This window comes from Eucyclogobius newberryi, unplaced genomic scaffold (genome assembly GCF_026437365.1).
Source record: "Eucyclogobius newberryi isolate DKJ021-1_F unplaced genomic scaffold, fEucNew1.0.hap1 SCAF_8, whole genome shotgun sequence".
NCBI classification, from domain to species: domain Eukaryota; kingdom Metazoa; phylum Chordata; class Actinopteri; order Gobiiformes; family Gobiidae; genus Eucyclogobius; species Eucyclogobius newberryi.
In genome coordinates this window covers 1125655-1145561 of record NW_027316500.1, presented here as the reverse complement: position 1 = coordinate 1145561, position 19907 = coordinate 1125655, and the positions used below count along the sequence as shown (strand labels likewise).

At 40.8% G+C, this 19907-nt stretch overlaps 9 non-coding genes across 9 annotated transcripts; all 9 read left to right on the top strand.

Annotated features, from left to right (window-relative positions):
• Positions 1–254: 254 nt before the first annotated feature.
• Positions 255–326, top strand: trnaq-cug (transfer RNA glutamine (anticodon CUG)). Its single transcript has one exon. It is a non-coding gene; the product is annotated as a tRNA-Gln (tRNA).
• A 5910-nt stretch (positions 327–6236) lies between these two features.
• trnan-guu (transfer RNA asparagine (anticodon GUU)) lies at positions 6237–6310 on the top strand. Its single transcript has one exon. It is a non-coding gene; the product is annotated as a tRNA-Asn (tRNA).
• A 358-nt stretch (positions 6311–6668) lies between these two features.
• trnaq-cug (transfer RNA glutamine (anticodon CUG)) lies at positions 6669–6740 on the top strand. Its single transcript has one exon. It is a non-coding gene; the product is annotated as a tRNA-Gln (tRNA).
• A 1620-nt stretch (positions 6741–8360) lies between these two features.
• On the top strand, positions 8361–8434 carry trnan-guu (transfer RNA asparagine (anticodon GUU)). Its single transcript has one exon. It is a non-coding gene; the product is annotated as a tRNA-Asn (tRNA).
• Positions 8435–8819: 385 nt separating this feature from the next.
• On the top strand, positions 8820–8891 carry trnaq-cug (transfer RNA glutamine (anticodon CUG)). Its single transcript has one exon. It is a non-coding gene; the product is annotated as a tRNA-Gln (tRNA).
• Positions 8892–10511: 1620 nt separating this feature from the next.
• trnan-guu (transfer RNA asparagine (anticodon GUU)) lies at positions 10512–10585 on the top strand. The gene has a single exon. It is a non-coding gene; the product is annotated as a tRNA-Asn (tRNA).
• Positions 10586–12213: 1628 nt separating this feature from the next.
• trnaf-gaa (transfer RNA phenylalanine (anticodon GAA)) lies at positions 12214–12286 on the top strand. The gene has a single exon. It is a non-coding gene; the product is annotated as a tRNA-Phe (tRNA).
• Positions 12287–16621: 4335 nt separating this feature from the next.
• Positions 16622–16694, top strand: trnaf-gaa (transfer RNA phenylalanine (anticodon GAA)). The gene has a single exon. It is a non-coding gene; the product is annotated as a tRNA-Phe (tRNA).
• Positions 16695–18831: 2137 nt separating this feature from the next.
• trnaf-gaa (transfer RNA phenylalanine (anticodon GAA)) lies at positions 18832–18904 on the top strand. Its single transcript has one exon. It is a non-coding gene; the product is annotated as a tRNA-Phe (tRNA).
• The last annotated feature ends 1003 nt before the right edge of the window (positions 18905–19907 follow it).

Here is a 19907-nt window from a genome sequence, read left to right as displayed (position 1 = left end):
GGTCAAAGGGCCTGTTTAGTAAACAGGAAATGCCTACTCTTTTGTGTATGAAAAATATTTACAAGGACAGAAAAGCCCACAAGAAGAGCCCTCAAACCCATACCTTTCTCCCTCAAGTTTACTGCTGCTACACTTTGCATTAAGAGAGGGAAAAGTATTGCTGCACATCAAGATTATTTGCACTGTTTTAACTCCTTGTTTCTCATTTTTTTGGCAAGGGATGATTGACGTAAAGACTCCAAGGAGGAGTCTGCGGTTCCATGGTGTAATGGTTAGCACTCTGTACTCTGAATCCAGCGATCCGAGTTTAAATCTCGGTGGAACCTTGAGTGCCCCGAGAGCAGCGCTACTCTTTTGAAAAAGTGCAGAAACAAGAAGAATCTTTGGGTAAATTCTGTGCTTACCCCCTGAAAGGAGCTAACCAAAGCATACAAACTAAACAAAGCTGTTAAAATCTGGAGCTGGTTTTCTTATGACCAAGCTTATGATTCAACGCCTGGATTACAAAAGGCGTAAACGTTTCACCGCATTGCAAAAGAAAATCAAATGAAAAGCATTGATGTGTTGAAGGAATCCTTTGACTTGGAGAGACAGGACTTTTATAGGACTTATTATAAGCAAGAAATGAAACAAAGAAATGACCACTATAATCCTCTGACAGTAATCTTTGTTGAAACCAATCAATCAGAACTTGCGAGGGGAATCATTTCTAAATGATCTCAATGCATTGGTAATCTGGACAACGTTCTGCTAAGTATATTCTAAACCAATGGGAACGAGAAGTTAACCTGGATTTGTCTGACCAAGAGTGTGGAAATGTAGGAACAGCCCTGAGGAAGACCACAAAATCACATGCCTGAAGGGGAAAAATATGTTTTTTTCACCACACCATGTCAAAGTGCCCATTATTCACAAGGAAATGCTAACTGCTGGAGAACCCAGCAGGCAAACCACTATCAGGTGTTTTGGGGCTGTGCTGTTGCTCAAAAATAATGGACTGAAATTCACAGGGCACTGCAGACTGTTTTTGACTTTTCCATCCCACTCAAATTTAAAACTATGTACTTGGGCCTCAACACTCCTGCCATGGACACAATAAATGGATACCCTTGGAACATACTATTGGCTGTAGAGAAAAAGGCCATCACAAAGAAATGCTCGACACCAACCACGCCAAAGATCAAAGACTTGACTGACGTAGTAACAGACATTAGACATTGGATGAATGGAAAACAGTAACATTCAGGCTTAATTTGGATAAGCACTAATTTGATTGACTTGGACCAAGTAGGACCCTTATTTTCATTTAAATGTGATTTTGTTTTTATTTTATTTTATGTTATGTTATGTTTTATGTAACTATTAAGTTATTTTAATTACGATTTTTGCTCCCTGGTCGTGTCCTGTATTGTTTTATGTTTAATCAAAAGAAAAGAAAAAAGGACACACAGAACTAGTTCATTTTCTCGCTACGTTATTCCTGGTTCAATCCTGGGTTTCGGCAGGTGTACCTGAATGTTAGTCTTTGCTCAAAAATACAATGAATAGGAATGCTGGGTCTATTGGATATTTTGCGAGATCAGGACATAAATGGCCTGGAAAGGATCTATAAAACATAAACAGCATGCTTTCGTTGGAACATTGTTAGCATGAACATGTTTGGTAACATGTTTGGTTTCGCTGAATGTTGTACCAAAGACCTTCTGCGTGTAGGGCAGATGTGATGACCACCACACAATGAAACCATGAAGCAGAAGTTTGCCTACTTCAATGCTGCTCTCTTTGATATATCCCAATGATCAAATGTCATACTTATTTTCAAAACAGGACATCCTGTAGAAAGGTGTGGTTCAACGGTATAGCCGTTAGCGCTCTGAATCCAGAGTTTTTCTTCATTTCTTATTGCAATTAGATGCACAAGTCTTTTATGGATATGCCTAGATTCTCGTCTCTGTGGCGCAATCGGCTAGCGCGTTCGGCTGTTAACCGAAAGGTTGGTGGTTAGAGCCCACCCAGGGACGACTGCTCACCTTGTCAGAGCAAGCAAGAAATACAATCCCAGAAGTAACCACTGTATGTAATTATGTAAGGAAACCAGGAAATCGTTATGGCGCTGCGGCTTCCTTGGTCAAAGGGCCTGTTTATTAAACAGGAAATGCCTACTTTTTGTCTATGAAAAATATTTACAAGGACAGAAAAGCCCACAAGAAGAGCCCTCAAACCCATACCTTTCTCCCTCAAGTTTACTGCTGCTACACTTTGCATTAAGAGAGGGAAAAGTATTGCTGCACATCAAGATTATTTGCACTGTTTTCACTCCTTGTTTCTCATTTTTTTGGCAAGGGATGATTGATGTAAGACTTGTAGCTTTGGATGACCGTTATCCTTCCAAGGAGGAGTCTGCGGTTCCATGGTGTAATGGTTAGCACTCTGGACTCTGAATCCAGCGATCCTATTTCAAATCTCGGTGGAACCTTGAGTACCCCGAGAGCAGCGCTACTCTTTTGAAAAAGTGCAGAAACAAGAAGAATCTTTGGGTAAAATCTGTGCTTACCCCTTGAAAGGAGCCAACCAAAGCATACAAACTAAACAAAGCTGTTAAAATCTGGAGCTGGTTTTCTTATGACCAAGCTTATGATTCAACGCCTGGATTACAAAAGGCGTAAACGTTTCACCGCATTGCAAAAGAAAATCAAATGAAAAGCATTGATGTGTTGAAGGAATCCTTTGACTTGGAGAGACAGGACTTTTATAGGACTTATTATAAGCAAGAAATGAAACAAAGAAACGACCACTATAATCCTCTGACAGTAATCTTTGTTGAAACCAATCAATCAGAACTTGCGAGGGGAATCATTTCTAAATGATCTCAATGCATTGGTAATCTGGACAATGTTCTGCTAAGTATATTCTAAACCAATGGGAACGAGAAGTTAACCTGGTTTTGTCTGACCAAGAGTGTGGAAATGTAGGAACAGCCCTGAGGAAGACCACATAATCACATGCCTGAAGCGGAAAAATATGTTTTTTTTCACCACACCATGTCAAAGTGCCCATTATTCACAAGGAAATGCTAACTGCTGGAGAACCCAGCAGGCAAACCACTATCAGGTGTTTTGGGGCTGTGCTGTTGCTCAAAAATAATGGACTGAAATTCACAGGGCATTGCTCACTGTTTTTGACTTTGCCATCCCACTCAAATTTAAAACTATGTACTTGGGCCTCAACACTCCTGCCATGGACACAATAAATGGATACCCTTGGAACATACTTTTGGCTGTAGAGAAAAAGGCCATCACAAAGAAATGCTCGACACCAACCACGCCAACGATCAAAGACTTGACTGACATAGTAACAGACATTAGACATTGGATGAATGGAAAACAGTGACATTCAGGCTTAATTTGGATAAGCACTAATTTGATCGACTTTGGACCAAGTAGGACCCCTATTTTCATTTAAAGGTGATTTTGTTTTTATTTTATGTTATGTTATGTTTTATGTAACTATTAAGTTCTTTTAATTACAATTTTTGCTCCCTGGTCGTGTCCTGTATTGTTTTATGTTTAATCAAAAGAAAAGAAAAAAGGACACACAGAACAAGTTCATTTTCTTGCTACGTTATTCCTGGTTCAATCCCGGGTTTCGGCATGCGTACCTGAATGTTAGTCTTTGCTCAAAAATACAATGAATAGGAATGCTGGGTCTATTGGATATTTTGCGAGATCAGGACATAAATGGCCTGGAAAGGATCTATAAAACATAAACAGCATGCTTTCGTTGGAACATTGTTAGCATGAACATGTTTGGTAACATGTTTGGTTTCGCTGAATGTTGTACCCAAGACCTTCTGCGTGTAGGGCAGATGTGATGACCACCACACAATGAAACCATGAAGCAGAAGTTTGCCTACTTCAATGCTGCTCTCTTTGATATAGCCCAATGATCAAATGTCATACTTATTTTCAAAACAGGACATCCTGTAGAAAGGTGTGGTTCAACGGTATAGCCGTTAGCGCTCTGAATCCAGAGTTTTTCTTCATTTCTTATTGCAATTAGATGCACAAGTCTTTTATGGATATGCCTAGATTCTCGTCTCTGTGGCGCAATCGGCTAGCGCGTTCGGTTGTTCACCGAAAGGTTGGTGGTTCGAGCCCATCCAGGGACGACTGCTCACCTTGCCAGAGCAAGCAAGAAATACAATCCCAGAAGTAACCACTGTATGTAATCATGTAAGGAAACCAGGAAATCGTTATGGCGCTGCGGCTTCCTTGGTCAAAGGGCCTGTTTATTAAACAGGAAATGCCTACTTTTTGTCTATGAAAAATATTTACAAGGACAGAAAAGCCCACAAGAAGAGCCCTCAAACCCATACCTTTCTCCCTCAAGTTTACTGCTGCTACACTTTGCATTAAGAGAGGGAAAAGTATTGCTGCACTTCAAGATTATTTGCACTGTTTTCACTCCTTGTTTCTCATTTTTTTGGCAAGGGACGATTGATGTAAGACTTGTAGCTTTGGATGACCGTTATCCTTCCAAGGAGGAGTCTGCGGTTCCATGGTGTAATGGTTAGCACTCTGGACTCTGAATCCAGCGATCCTATTTCAAATCTCGGTGGAACCTTGAGTACCCCGAGAGCAGCGCTACTCTTTTGAAAAAGTGCAGAAACAAGAAGAATCTTTGGGTAAAATCTGTGCTTACCCCCTGAAAGGAGCCAACCAAAGCATACAAACTAAACAAAGCTGTTAAAATCTGGAGCTGGTTTTCTTATGACCAAGCTTATGATTCAACGCCTGGATTACAAAAGGCGTAAACGTTTCACCGCATCGCAAAAGAAAATCAAATGAAAAGCATTGATGTGTTGAAGGAATCCTTTGACTTGGAGAGACAGGACTTTTATAGGACTTATTATAAGCAAGAAATGAAACAAAGAAACGACCACTATAATCCTCTGACAGTAATCTTTGTTGAAACCAATCAATCAGAACTTGCGAGGGGAATCATTTCTAAATGATCTCAATGCATTGGTAATCTGGACAACGTTCTGCTAAGTATATTCTAAACCAATGGGAACGAGAAGTTAACCTGGTTTTGTCTGACCAAGAGTGTGGAAATGTAGGAACAGCCCTGAGGAAGACCACATAATCACATGCCTGAAGGGGAAAAATATGTTTTTTTTTCACCACACCATGTCAAAGTGCCCATTATTCACAAGGAAATGCTAACTGCTGGAGAACCCAGCAGGCAAACCACTATCAGGTGTTTTGGGGCTGTGCTGTTGCTCAAAAATAATGGACTGAAATTCACAGGGCACTGCAGACTGTTTTTGACTTTTCCATCCCACTCAAATTTAAAACTATGTACTTGGGCCTCAACACTCCTGCCATGGACACAATAAATGGATACCCTTGGAACATACTTTTGGCTGTAGAGAAAAAGGCCATCACAAAGAAATGCTCGACACCAACCACGCCAAAGATCAAAGACTTGACTGACGTAGTAACAGACATTAGACATTGGATGAATGGAAAACAGTAACATTCAGGCTTAATTTGGATAAGCACTAATTTGATTGACTTGGACCAAGTAGGACCCTTATTTTCATTTTAATGTGATTTTGTTTTTATTTTATGTTATGTTTTATGTAACTATTAAGTTCTTTTAATTACGATTTTTGCTCCCTGGTCGTGTCCTGTATTGTTTTATGTTTAATCAAAAGAAAAGAAAAAAGGACACACAGAACTAGTTCATTTTCTCGCTACGTTATTCCTGGTTCAATCCCGGGTTTCGGCATGTGTACCTGAATGTTAGTCTTTGCTCAAAAATACAATGAATAGGAATGCTGGGTCTATTGGATATTTTGCGAGATCAGGACATAAATGGCCTGGAAAGGATCTATAAAACATAAACAGCATGCTTTCGTTGGAACATTGTTAGCATGAACATGTTTGGTAACATGTTTGGTTTCGCTGAATGTTGTACCCAAGACCTTCTGCGTGTAGGGCAGATGTGATGACCACCACACAATGAAACCATGAAGCAGAAGTTTGCCTACTTCAATGCTGCTCTCTTTGATATAGCCCAATGATCAAATGTCATACTTATTTTCAAAACAGGACATCCTGTAGAAAGGTGTGGTTCAACGGTATAGCCGTTAGCGCTCTGAATCCAGAGTTTTTCTTCATTTCTTATTGCAATTAGATGCACAAGTCTTTTATGGATATGCCTAGATTCTTGTCTCTGTGGCGCAATCGGCTAGCGCGTTCGGCTGTTAACCGAAAGGTTGGTGGTTCGAGCCCACCCAGGGACGACTGCTCACCTTGCCAGAGCAAGCAAGAAATACAATGCCAGAAGTAACCACTGTATGTAATTATGTAAGGAAACCAGGAAATCGTTATGGCGCTGCGGCTTCCTTGGTCAAAGGGCCTGTTTAGTAAACAGGAAATGCCTACTCTTTTGTGTATGAAAAATATTTACAAGGACAGAAAAGCCCACAAGAAGAGCCCTCAAACCCATACCTTTCTCCCTCAAGTTTACTGCTGCTACACTTTGCATTAAGAGAGGGAAAAGTATTGCTGCACATCAAGATTATTTGCACTGTTTTAACTCCTTGTTTCTCATTTTTTTGGCAAGGGACGATTGATGTAAGACTCCAAGGAGGAGTCTGCGGTTCCATGGTGTAATGGTTAGCACTCTGGACTCTGAATCCAGCGATCCGAGTTTAAATCTCGGTGGAACCTTGAGTGCCCCGAGAGCAGCACTACTCTTTTGAAAAAGTGCAGAAACAAGAAGAATCTTTGGGTAAAATCTGTGCTTACCCCCTGAAAGGAGCCAACCAAAGCATACAAACTAAACAAAGCTGTTAAAATCTGCAGCTGGTTTTCTTATGACCAAGCTTATGATTCAACGCCTGGATTACAAAAGGCGTAAACGTTTCACCGCATTGCAAAAGAAAATCAAATGAAAAGCATTGATGTGTTGAAGGAATCCTTTGACTTGGAGAGACAGGACTTTTATAGGACTTATTATAAGCAAGAAATGAAACAAAGAAATGACCACTATAATCCTCTGACAGTAATCTTTGTTGAAACCAATCAATCAGAACTTGCGAGGGGAATCATTTCTAAATGATCTCAATGCATTGGTAATCTGGACAACGTTCTGCTAAGTATATTCTAAACCAATGGGAACGAGAAGTTAACCTGGATTTGTCTGACCAAGAGTGTGGAAATGTAGGAACAGCCCTGAGGAAGACCACAAAATCACATGCCTGAAGGGGAAAATATGTTTTTTTCACCACACCATGTCAAAGTGCCCATTATTCACAAGGAAATGCTAACTGCTGGAGAACCCAGCAGGCAAACCACTATCAGGTGTTTTGGGGCTGTGCTGTTGCTCAAAAATAATGGACTGAAATTCACAGGGCACTGCATACTGTTTTTGACTTTTCCATCCCACTCAAATTTAAAACTATGTACTTGGGCCTCAACACTCCTGCCATGGACACAATAAATGGATACCCTTGGAACATACTTTTGGCTGTAGAGAAAAAGGCCATCACAAAGAAATGCTCGACACCAACCACGCCAAAGATCAAAGACTTGACTGACGTAGTAACAGACATTAGACATTGGATGAATGGAAAACAGTAACATTCAGGCTTAATTTGGATAAGCACTAATTTGATTGACTTGGACCAAGTAGGACCCTTATTTGCATTTAAATGTGATTTTGTTTTTATTTTATTTTATGTTATGTTATGTTTTATGTAACTATTAAGTTATTTTAATTACGATTTTTGCTCCCTGGTCGTGTCCTGTATTGTTTTATGTTTAATCAAAAGAAAAGAAAAAAGGACACACAGAACTAGTTCATTTTCTCGCTACGTTATTCCTGGTTCAATCCCGGGTTTCGGCATGTGTACCTGAATGTTAGTCTTTGCTCAAAAATACAATGAATAGGAATGCTGGGTCTATTGGATATTTTGCGAGATCAGGACATAAATGGCCTGGAAAGGATCTATAAAACATAAACAGCATGCTTTCGTTGCAACATTGTTAGCATGAACATGTTTGGTAACATGTTTGGTTTTGCTGAATGTTGTACCCAAGACCTTCTGCGTGTAGGGCAGATGTGATGACCACCACACAATGAAACCATGAAGCAGAAGTTTGCCTACTTCAATGCTGCTCTCTTTGATATAGCCCAATGATCAAATGTCATACTTATTTTCAAAACAGGACATCCTGTAGAAAGGTGTGGTTCAACGGTATAGCCGTTAGCGCTCTGAATCCAGAGTTTTTCTTCATTTCTTATTGCAATTAGATGCACAAGTCTTTTATGGATATGCCTAGATTCTCGTCTCTGTGGCGCAATCGGCTAGCGCGTTCGGCTGTTAACCGAAAGGTTGGTGGTTCGAGCCCACCCAGGGACGACTGCTCACCTTGCCAGAGCAAGCAAGAAATACAATGCCAGAAGTAACCACTGTATGTAATTATGTAAGGAAACCAGGAAATCGTTATGGCGCTGCGGCTTCCTTGGTCAAAGGGCCTGTTTAGTAAACAGGAAATGCCTACTCTTTTGTCTATGAAAAATATTTACAAGGACAGAAAAGCCCACAAGAAGAGCCCTCAAACCCATACCTTTCTCCCTCAAGTTTACTGCTGCTACACTTTGCATTAAGAGAGGGAAAAGTATTGCTGCACATCAAGATTATTTGCTCTGTTTTCACTCCTTGTTTCTCATTTTTTTGGCAAGGGATGATTGACGTAAAGACTTGTAGCTTTGGATGACCGTTATCCTTCCAAGGAGGAGTCTGCGGTTCCATGGTGTAATGGTTAGCACTCTGGACTCTGAATCCAGCGATCCGAGTTTAAATCTCGGTGGAACCTTGAGTGCCCCGAGAGCAGCACTACTCTTTTGAAAAAGTGCAGAAACAAGAAGAATCTTTGGGTAAAATCTGTGCTTACCCCCTGAAAGGAGCCAACCAAAGCATACAAACTAAACAAAGCTGTTAAAATCTGCAGCTGGTTTTCTTATGACCAAGCTTATGATTCAACGCCTGGATTACAAAAGGCGTAAACGTTTCACCGCATTGCAAAAGAAAATCAAATGAAAAGCATTGATGTGTTGAAGGAATCCTTTGACTTGGAGAGACAGGACTTTTATAGGACTTATTATAAGCAAGAAATGAAACAAAGAAATGACCACTATAATCCTCTGACAGTAATCTTTGTTGAAACCAATCAATCAGAACTTGCGAGGGGAATCATTTCTAAATGATCTCAATGCATTGGTAATCTGGACAACGTTCTGCTAAGTATATTCTAAACCAATGGGAACGAGAAGTTAACCTGGATTTGTCTGACCAAGAGTGTGGAAATGTAGGAACAGCCCTGAGGAAGACCACAAAATCACATGCCTGAAGGGGAAAATATGTTTTTTTCACCACACCATGTCAAAGTGCCCATTATTCACAAGGAAATGCTAACTGCTGGAGAACCCAGCAGGCAAACCACTATCAGGTGTTTTGGGGCTGTGCTGTTGCTCAAAAATAATGGACTGAAATTCACAGGGCACTGCATACTGTTTTTGACTTTTCCATCCCACTCAAATTTAAAACTATGTACTTGGGCCTCAACACTCCTGCCATGGACACAATAAATGGATACCCTTGGAACATACTTTTGGCTGTAGAGAAAAAGGCCATCACAAAGAAATGCTCGACACCAACCACGCCAAAGATCAAAGACTTGACTGACGTAGTAACAGACATTAGACATTGGATGAATGGAAAACAGTGACATTCAGGCTTAATTTGGATAAGCACTAATTTGATTGACTTGGACCAAGTAGGACCCTTATTTGCATTTAAATGTGATTTTGTTTTTATTTTATTTTATGTTATGTTATGTTTTATGTAACTATTAAGTTATTTTAATTACGATTTTTGCTCCCTGGTCGTGTCCTGTATTGTTTTATGTTTAATCAAAAGAAAAGAAAAAAGGACACACAGAACTAGTTCATTTTCTCGCTACGTTATTCCTGGTTCAATCCCGGGTTTCGGCATGTGTACCTGAATGTTAGTCTTTGCTCAAAAATACAATGAATAGGAATGCTGGGTCTATTGGATATTTTGCGAGATCAGGACATAAATGGCCTGGAAAGGATCTATAAAACATAAACAGCATGCTTTCGTTGCAACATTGTTAGCATGAACATGTTTGGTAACATGTTTGGTTTTGCTGAATGTTGTACCCAAGACCTTCTGCGTGTAGGGCAGATGTGATGACCACCACACAATGAAACCATGAAGCAGAAGTTTGCCTACTTCAATGCTGCTCTCTTTGATATAGCCCAATGATCAAATGTCATACTTATTTTCAAAACAGGACATCCTGTAGAAAGGTGTGGTTCAACGGTATAGCCGTTAGCGCTCTGAATCCAGAGTTTTTCTTCATTTCTTATTGCAATTAGATGCACAAGTCTTTTATGGATATGCCTAGATTCTCGTCTCTGTGGCGCAATCGGCTAGCGCGTTCGGCTGTTAACCGAAAGGTTGGTGGTTCGAGCCCACCCAGGGACGACTGCTCACCTTGCCAGAGCAAGCAAGAAATACAATGCCAGAAGTAACCACTGTATGTAATTATGTAAGGAAACCAGGAAATCGTTATGGCGCTGCGGCTTCCTTGGTCAAAGGGCCTGTTTAGTAAACAGGAAATGCCTACTCTTTTGTCTATGAAAAATATTTACAAGGACAGAAAAGCCCACAAGAAGAGCCCTCAAACCCATACCTTTCTCCCTCAAGTTTACTGCTGCTACACTTTGCATTAAGAGAGGGAAAAGTATTGCTGCACATCAAGATTATTTGCACTGTTTTCACTCCTTGTTTCTCATTTTTTTGGCAAGGGATGATTGACGTAAAGACTTGTAGCTTTGGATGACCGTTATCCTTCCAAGGAGCAGTCTGCGGTTCCATGGTGTAATGGTTAGCACACTTTGAATCCAGCGATCCGAGTTCAAATCTCAGTGGAACCTTGAGTACCCCGAGAGTAGCGTTACTCTTTTGAAAAAGTGCAGAAACATGAAGAATCTTTGGGTAAAATCTGTGCTTACGCCCTGAAAGGAGCTAACCAAAGCATACAAACTAAACAAAGCTGTTAAAATCTGGAGCTGGTTTTCTTATGACCAAGCTTATGATTCAACGCCTGGATTACAAAAGGCGTAAACGTTTCACCGCATTGCAAAAGAAACTCAAATGAAAAGCATTGATGTGTTGAAGGAATCCTTTGACTTGGAGAGACAGGACTTTTATAGGACTTATTATAAGCAAGAAATGAAACAAAGAAATGACCACTATAATCCTCTGACAGTAATCTTCGTTGAAGCCAATCAATCAGAACTTGCGAGGGAATCATTTCTAAATGATCTCAATGCATTGGTAATCTGGACAACGTTCTGCTAAGTATATTCTAAACCAATGGGAACGAGAAGTGAACCTGGTTTTGTCTGACCAAGAGTGTGGAAATGTAGGAACAGCCCTGAGGAAGACCACAAAATCACATGCCTGAAGGGGAAAAATATGTTTTTTTCACCAAACCATGTCAAAGTGCCCATTATTCACAAGGAAATGCTAACTGCTGGAGAACCCAGCAGGGAAACCACTATCAGGTGTTTTGGGGCAGTGCTGTTGCTCAAAAATAATGGACTGAAATTCACAGGGCACTGCAGACTGTTTTTGACTTTGCCATCCCACTCAAATTTAAAACTATGTACTTGGGCCTCAACACTCCTGCCATGGACAAAATAAATGGATACCCTTGGAACATACTTTTGGCTGTAGAGAAAAAGGCCATCACAAAGAAATGCTCGACACCAACCACGCCAACGATCAAAGACTTGACTGACATAGTAACAGACATTAGACATTGGATGAATGGAAAACAGTGACATTCAGGCTTAATTTGGATAAGCACTAATTTGATCGACTTTGGACCAAGTAGGACCCCTATTTTCATTTAAATGTGATTTTGTATTTATTTTATGTTTAGTGCTATTTATGTTCTTTTTATTTCGATTTTTGCTCTCTGGTCGTGTCCTGTATTGTTTTATGTTTAATCGAAAGAAAAGAAAAAAGGACACACAGAACTAGTTCATTTTCTCGCTACGTTATGCCACACGTTTCCCTCCCTTGCCTAATATGTAGATAAAGTAGCCGAAATAGCTCAGTTGGGAGAGCGTTAGACTGAAGATCTAAAGGTGCCTGGTTCATTCCCGGGTTTCGGCAGGTGTACCTGAACGCTAGTCTTTGCTCAAAAATACAATGAATAGGAATGCTGGGTCTATTGAGTATTTTGCGAGATCAGGACATAAATGGCCTGGAAAGGATCTATGAAACATAAACAGCATGCTTTCGTTGGAACATTGTTAGCATGAACATGTTTGGTAACATGTTTGGTTTTGCTGAATGTTGTACCCAAGACCTTCTGCGTGTAGGGCAGATGTGATGACCACCACATAATGAAACCAAGAAGCAGAAGTTTGCCTACTTCAATGCTGCGCTCTTTGATATAGCCCAATGATCAAATGTCATACTTATTTTCAAAACAGGACATCCTGTAGAAAGGTGTGGTTCAACGGTATAGCGGTTAGCGCTCTGAATCCAGAGTTTTTCTTCATTTCTAATTGCAATTAGAGGGGTAACCCTTTTATGGGTATGTCAAGATTCTCGCCTCTGTGGCGCAATCGGCTAGCGTGTTCTGCTGATAGGCGAAAGGTTGGTGGTTCGAGCCCACCCAGGGTTGACTGCTCACCTTGCCAGAGCAAGCAAGAGATACAATCCCAGAAGTAACCACTGTATGTAATTATGTAAGGAAACCAGGAAATCATTACGGCGCTGGGGCTTCCTTGGTCAAAGGGCCTTTTTAGTAAAAAGGAAATGCCTACTCTTTTGTCTATGAAAAATATTTACAAGGACAGTAAAGCCCACAAGAAGATCCCTCATACCTTTCTCCCTCAAGTTTACTGCTGCTACACTTTGCATTAAGAGAGGGAAAAGTATTGCTGCACATCAAGATTGTTTGCACTGTTTGCACTCCTTGTTTCTCATTTTTTGGGCAAGGGATGATTGATGTAAAGACTTGTAGCTTTGGATCACCGTTATCCTTCCAAGGAGCAGTCTGCGGTTCCATGGTGTAATGGTTAGCACACTTTGAATCCAGCGATCCGAGTTCAAATCTCAGTGGAACCTTGAGTGCCCCGAGAGTAGCGTTACTCTTTTGAAAAAGTGCAGAAACATGAAGAATCTTTGGGTAAAATCTGTGCTTACGCCCTGAAAGGAGCTAACCAAAGCATACAAACTAAACAAAGCTGTTAAAATCTGGAGCTGGTTTTCTCAAGACCAAGCTTATGATTCAACGCCTGGATTACAAAAGGCGTAAACGTTTCACCGCATTGCAAAAGAAACTCAAATGAAAAGCATTGACGTGTTGAAGGAATCCTTTGACTTGGAGAGACAGGACTTTTATAGGACTTATTATAAGCAAGAAATGAAACAAAGAAATGACCACTATGATCCTCTGACAGTAATCTTCGTTGAAGCCAATCAATCAGAACTTGCGAGGGGAATCATTTCTAAATGATCTCAATGCATTGGTAATCTGGACAACGTTCTGCTAAGTATATTCTAAACCAATAGGAACGAGAAGTGAACCTGGTTTTGTCTGACCAAGAGTGTGGAAATGTAGGAACAGCCCTGAGGAAGACCACAAAATCACTTGCCTGAAGGGGAAAAATATGTTTTTTTCACCACACCATGTCAAAGTGCCCATTATTCACAAGGAAATGCTAACTGCTGGAGAACCCAGCAGGCAAACCACTATCAGGTGTTTTGGGGCTGTGCTGTTGCTCAAAAATAATGGACTGAAATTCACAGGGCACTGCAGACTGTTTTTGACTTTGCCATCCCACTCAAATTTAAAACTATGTACTTGGGCCTCAACACTCCTGCCATGGACACAATAAATGGATACCCTTGGAACATATTTTTGGCTGTAGAGAAAAAGGCCATCACAAAGAAATGCTCGACACCAACCACGCCAACGATCAAAGACTTGACTGACATAGTAACAGACATTAGACATTGGATGAATGGAAAACAGTGACATTCAGGCTTAATTTGGATAAGCACTAATTTGATCGACTTTGGACCAAGTAGGACCCCTATTTTCATTTAAATGTGATTTTGTTTTTATTTTATGTTTAGTGCCATTTATGTTCTTTTTATTTCGATTTTTGCTCCCTGGTCGTGTCCTGTATTGTTTTATGTTTAATCGAAAGAAAAGAAAAAAGGACACACAGAACTAGTTCATTTTCTCGCTACGTTATGCCACACGTTTCCCTCCCTTGCCTAATTTGTCAATAAAGTAGCCGAAATAGCTCAGTTGGGAGAGCGTTAGACTGAAGATCTAAAGGTCCCTGGTTCAATCCCGTTAGTCTTTGCTCAAAAATACAATGAATAGGAACGCTGGGTCTTTTGGATATTTTGCGAGATCAGGACATAAATGGCCTGGAAAGGATCTATAAAACATAAACAGCATGCTTTCGTTGGAACATTGTTAGCATGAACATGTTTGGTAACATGTTTGGTTTTGCTGAATGTTGTACCCAAGACCTTCTGCGTGTAGGGCAGATGTGATGACCACCACACAATGAAACCATGAAGCAGAAGTTTGCCTACTTCAATGCTGCTCTCTTTGATATAGCCCAATGATCAAATGTCATACTTATTTTCAAAACAGGACATCCTGTAGAAAGGTGTGGTTCAACGGTATAGCGGTTAGCGCTCTGAATCCAGAGTTTTTCTTCATTTCTAATTGCAATTAGAGGGGTAACCCTTTCATGGGTATGTTAAGATTCTCGCCTCTGTGGCGCAATCGGCTAGCGCGTTCTGCTGATAGGCGAAAGGTTGGTGGTTTGAGCCCACCCAGGGACGACTGCTCACCTTGCCAGAGCAAGCAAGATATACAATCCCAGAAGTAATCACTGTATGTAATTATGTAAGGAAACCAGGAAATCATTACGGCGCTGGGGCTTCCTTGGGCAAAGGGCCTGTTTAGTTAACAGGAAATGCCTACTCTTTTGTCTATGAAAAATATTTACAAGGACAGTAAAGCCCACAAGAAGAGCCCTCAAACCCATAACTTTCTCCCTCAAGTTTACTGCTGCTACACTTTGCATTAAGAGAGGGAAAAGTATTGCTGCACATCAAGATTGTTTGCACTGTTTGCACTCCTTGTTTCTCATTTTTTGGGCAAGGGATGATTGATGTAAAGACTTGTAGCTTTGGATCACCGTTATCCTTCCAAGGAGCAGTCTGCGGTTCCATGGTGTAATGGTTAGCACACTTTGAATCCAGCGATCCGAGTTCAAATCTCAGTGGAACCTTGAGTACCCCGAGAGTAGCGTTACTCTTTTGAAAAAGTGCAGAAACATGAAGAATCTTTGGGTAAAATCTGTGCTTACGCCCTGAAAGGAGCTAACCAAAGCATACAAACTAAACAAAGCTGTTAAAATCTGGAGCTGGTTTTCTTATGACCAAGCTTATGATTCAACGCCTGGATTACAAAAGGCGTAAACGTTTCACCGCATTGCAAAAGAAACTCAAATGAAAAGCATTGATGTGTTGAAGGAATCCTTTGACTTGGAGAGACAGGACTTTTATAGGACTTATTATAAGCAAGAAATGAAACAAAGAAATGACCACTATAATCCTCTGACAGTAATCTTCGTTGAAGCCAATCAATCAGAATTTGCGAGGGGAATCATTTCTAAATGATCTCAATGCATTGGTAATCTGGACAACGTTCTGCTAAGTATATTCTAAACCAATGGGAACGAGAAGTGAACCTGGTTTTGTCTGACCAAGAGTGTGGAAATGTAGGAACAGCCCTGAGGAAGACCACAAAATCACATGCCTGAAGGGGAAAAATATGTTTTTTTCACCAAACCATGTCAAAGTGCCCATTATTCACAAGGAAATGCTAACTGCTGGAGAACCCAGCAGGGAAACCACTATCAGGTGTTTTGGGGCAGTGCTGTTGCTCAAAAATAATGGACTGAAATTCACAGGGCACTGCAGACTGTTTTTGACTTTGCCATCCCACTCAAATTTAAAACTATGTACTTGGGCCTCAACACTCCTGCCATGGACAAAATAAATGGATACCCTTGGAACATACTTTTGGCTGTAGAGAAAAAGGCCATCACAAAGAAATGCTCGACACCAACCACGCCAACGATCAAAGACTTGACTGACATAGTAACAGACATTAGACATTGGATGAATGGAAAACAGTGACATTCAGGCTTAATTTGGATAAGCACTAATTTGATCGACTTTGGACCAAGTAGGACCCCTATTTTCATTTAAATGTGATTTTGTTTTTATTTTATGTTTAGTGCCATTTATGTTCTTTTTATTTAGATTTTTGCTCCCTGGTCGTGTCCTGTATTGTTTTATGTTTAATCGAAAGAAAAGAAAAAAGGACACACAGAACTAGTTCATTTTCTCGCTACGTTATGCCACACGTTTCGCTCCCTTGCCTAATTTGTCAATAAAGTAGCCGAAATAGCTCAGTTGGGAGAGCGTTAGACTGAAGATCTAAAGGTCCCTGGTTCAATCCCAGGTTTCGGCAGGTGTACCTGAATGTTAGTCTTTGCTCAAAAATACAATGAATAGGAATGCTGGGTCTTTTGGATATTTTGCGAGATCAGGACATAAATGGCCTGGAAAGGATCTATAAAACATAAACAGCATGCTTTCGTTGGAACATTGTTAGCATGAACATGTTTGGTAACATGTTTGGTTTTGCTGAATGTTGTACCCAAGACCTTCTGCGTGTAGGGCAGATGTGATGACCACCACACAATGAAACCATGAAGCAGAAGTTTGTCTACTTCAACGCTGCTCTCTTTGATATAGCCCAATGATCAAATGTCATACTTATTTTCAAAACAGGACATCCTGTAGAAAGGTGTGGTTCAACGGTATAGCGGTTAGCGCTCTGAATCCAGAGTTTTTCTTCATTTCTAATTGCAATTAGAGGGGTAACCCTTTTATGGGTATGTCAAGATTCTCGCCTCTGTGGCGCAATCGGCTAGCGCGTTCTGCTGGTAGGCGGAAGTTTGGTGGTTCGAGCCCACCCAGGGACGACTGCTCACCTTGCCAGAGCAAGCAAGAAATTCAATCCCAGAAGTAACCACTGTATGTAATTATGTAAGGAAATCATTACGGCGCTGGGGCTTCCTTGGTCAAAGGGCCTGTTTAGTAAAAAGGAAATGCCTACTCTTTTGTCTATGAAAAATATTTACAAGGACAGTAAAGCCCACAAGAAGAGCCCTCAAACCCATACCTTTCTCCCTCAAGTTTACTGCTGCTACACTTTGCATTAAGAGAGGGAAAAGTATTGCTGCACATCAAGATTGTTTGCACTGTTTGCACTCCTTGTTTCTCATTTTTTGGGCAAGGGATGATTGATGTAAAGACTTGTAGCTTTGGATCACCGTTATCCTTCCAAGCAGCAGTCTGCGGTTCCATGGTGTAATGGTTAGCACACTTTGAATCCAGCGATCCAAGTTCAAATCTCAGTGGAACCTTGAGTGCCCCGAGAGTAGCGTTTCTCTTTTGAAAAAGTGCAGAAACATGAAGAATCTTTGGGTAAAATCTGTGCTTACGCCCTGAAAGGAGCTAACCAAAGCATACAAACTAAACAAAGCTGTTAAAATCTGGAGCTGGTTTTCTCATGACCAAGCTTATGATTCAACGCCTGGATTACAAAAGGCGTAAACGTTTCACCGCATTGCAAAAGAAACTCAAATGAAAAGCATTGACGTGTTGAAGGAATCCTTTGACTTGGAGAGACAGGACTTTTATAGGACTTATTATAAGCAAGAAATGAAACAAAGAAATGACCACTATAATCCTCTGACAGTAATCTTCGTTGAAGCCAATCAATCAGAACTTGCGAGGGGAATCATTTCTAAATGATCTCAATGCATTGGTAATCTGGACAAGTTCTGCTAAGTATATTCTAAACCAATAGGAACGAGAAGTGAACCTGGTTTTGTCTGACCAAGAGTGTGGAAATGTAGGAACAGCCCTGAGGAAGACCACAAAATCACATGCCTGAAGGGGAAAAATATGTTTTTTTCACCACACCATGTCAAAGTGCCCATTATTCACAAGGAAATGCTAACTGCTGGAGAACCCAGCAGGCAAACCACTATCAGGTGTTTTGGGGCTGTGCTGTTGCTCAAAAATAATGGACTGAAATTCACAGGGCACTGCAGACTGTTTTTGACTTTGCCATCCCACTCAAATTTAAAACTATGTACTTGGGCCTCAACACTCCTGCCATGGACACAATAAATGGATACCCTTGGAACATATTTTTGGCTGTAGAGAAAAAGGCCATCACAAAGAAATGCTCGACACCAACCACGCCAACGATCAAATACTTGACTGACATAGTAACAGACATTAGACATTGGATGAATGGAAAACAGTGACATTCAGGCTTAATTTGGATAAGCACTAATTTGATCGACTTTGGACCAAGTAGGACCCCTATTTTCATTTAAATGTGATTTTGTTTTTATTTTATGTTTAGTGCCATTTATGTTCTTTTTATTTAGATTTTTGCTCCCTGGTCGTGTCCTGTATTGTTTTATGTTTAATCGAAAGAAAAGAAAAAAGGACACACAGAACTAGTTCATTTTCTCGCTACGTTATGCCACACGTTTCGCTCCCTTGCCTAATTTGTCAATAAAGTAGCCGAAATAGCTCAGTTGGGAGAGCGTTAGACTGAAGATCTAAAGGTCCCTGGTTCAATCCCGGGTTTCGGCAGGCGTACCTGAATGTTAGTCTTTGCTCAAAAATACAATGAATAGGAACGCTGGGTCTTTTGGATATTTTGCGAGATCAGGACATAAATGGCCTGGAAAGGATCTATAAAACATAAACAGCATGCTTTCGTTGGAACATTGTTAGCATGAACATGTTTGGTAACATGTTTGGTTTTGCTGAATGTTGTACCCAAGACCTTCTGCGTATAGGGCAGATGTGATGACCACCACACAATGAAACCATGAAGCAGAAGTTTGCCTACTTCAATGCTGCTCTCTTTGATATAGCCCAATGATCAAATGTCATACTTATTTTCAAAACAGGACATCCTGTAGAAAGGTGTGGTTCAACGGTATAGCGGTTAGCGCTCTGAATCCAGAGTTTTTCTTCATTTCTAATTGCAATTAGAGGGGTAACCCTTTTATGGGTATGTCAAGATTCTCGCCTCTGTGGCGCAATCGGCTAGCGCGTTCTGCTGGTAGGCGAAAGTTTGGTGATTCGAGCCCACCCAGGGACGACTGCTCACCTTGCCAGAGCAAGCAAGAAATTCGATCCCAGAAGTAACCACTGTATGTAATTATGTAAGGAAACCAGGAAATCATTACGGCGCTGGGGCTTCCTTGGTCAAAGGGCCTGTTTAGTAAAAAGGAAATGCCTACTCTTTTGTCTATGAAAAATATTTACAAGGACAGTAAAGCCCACAAGAAGAGCCCTCAAACCCATACCTTTCTCCCTCAAGTTTACTGCTGCTACACTTTGCATTAAGAGAGGGAAAAGTATTGCTGCACATCAAGATTGTTTGCACTGTTTGCACTCCTTGTTTCTAATTTTTTGGGCAAGGGATGATTGATGTAAAGACTTGTAGCTTTGGATCACCGTTATCCTTCCAAGGAGCAGTCTGCGGTTCCATGGTGTAATGGTTAGCACACTTTGAATCCAGCGATCCGAGTTCAAATCTCAGTGGAACCTTGAGTGCCCCGAGAGCAGCGTTACTCTTTTGAAA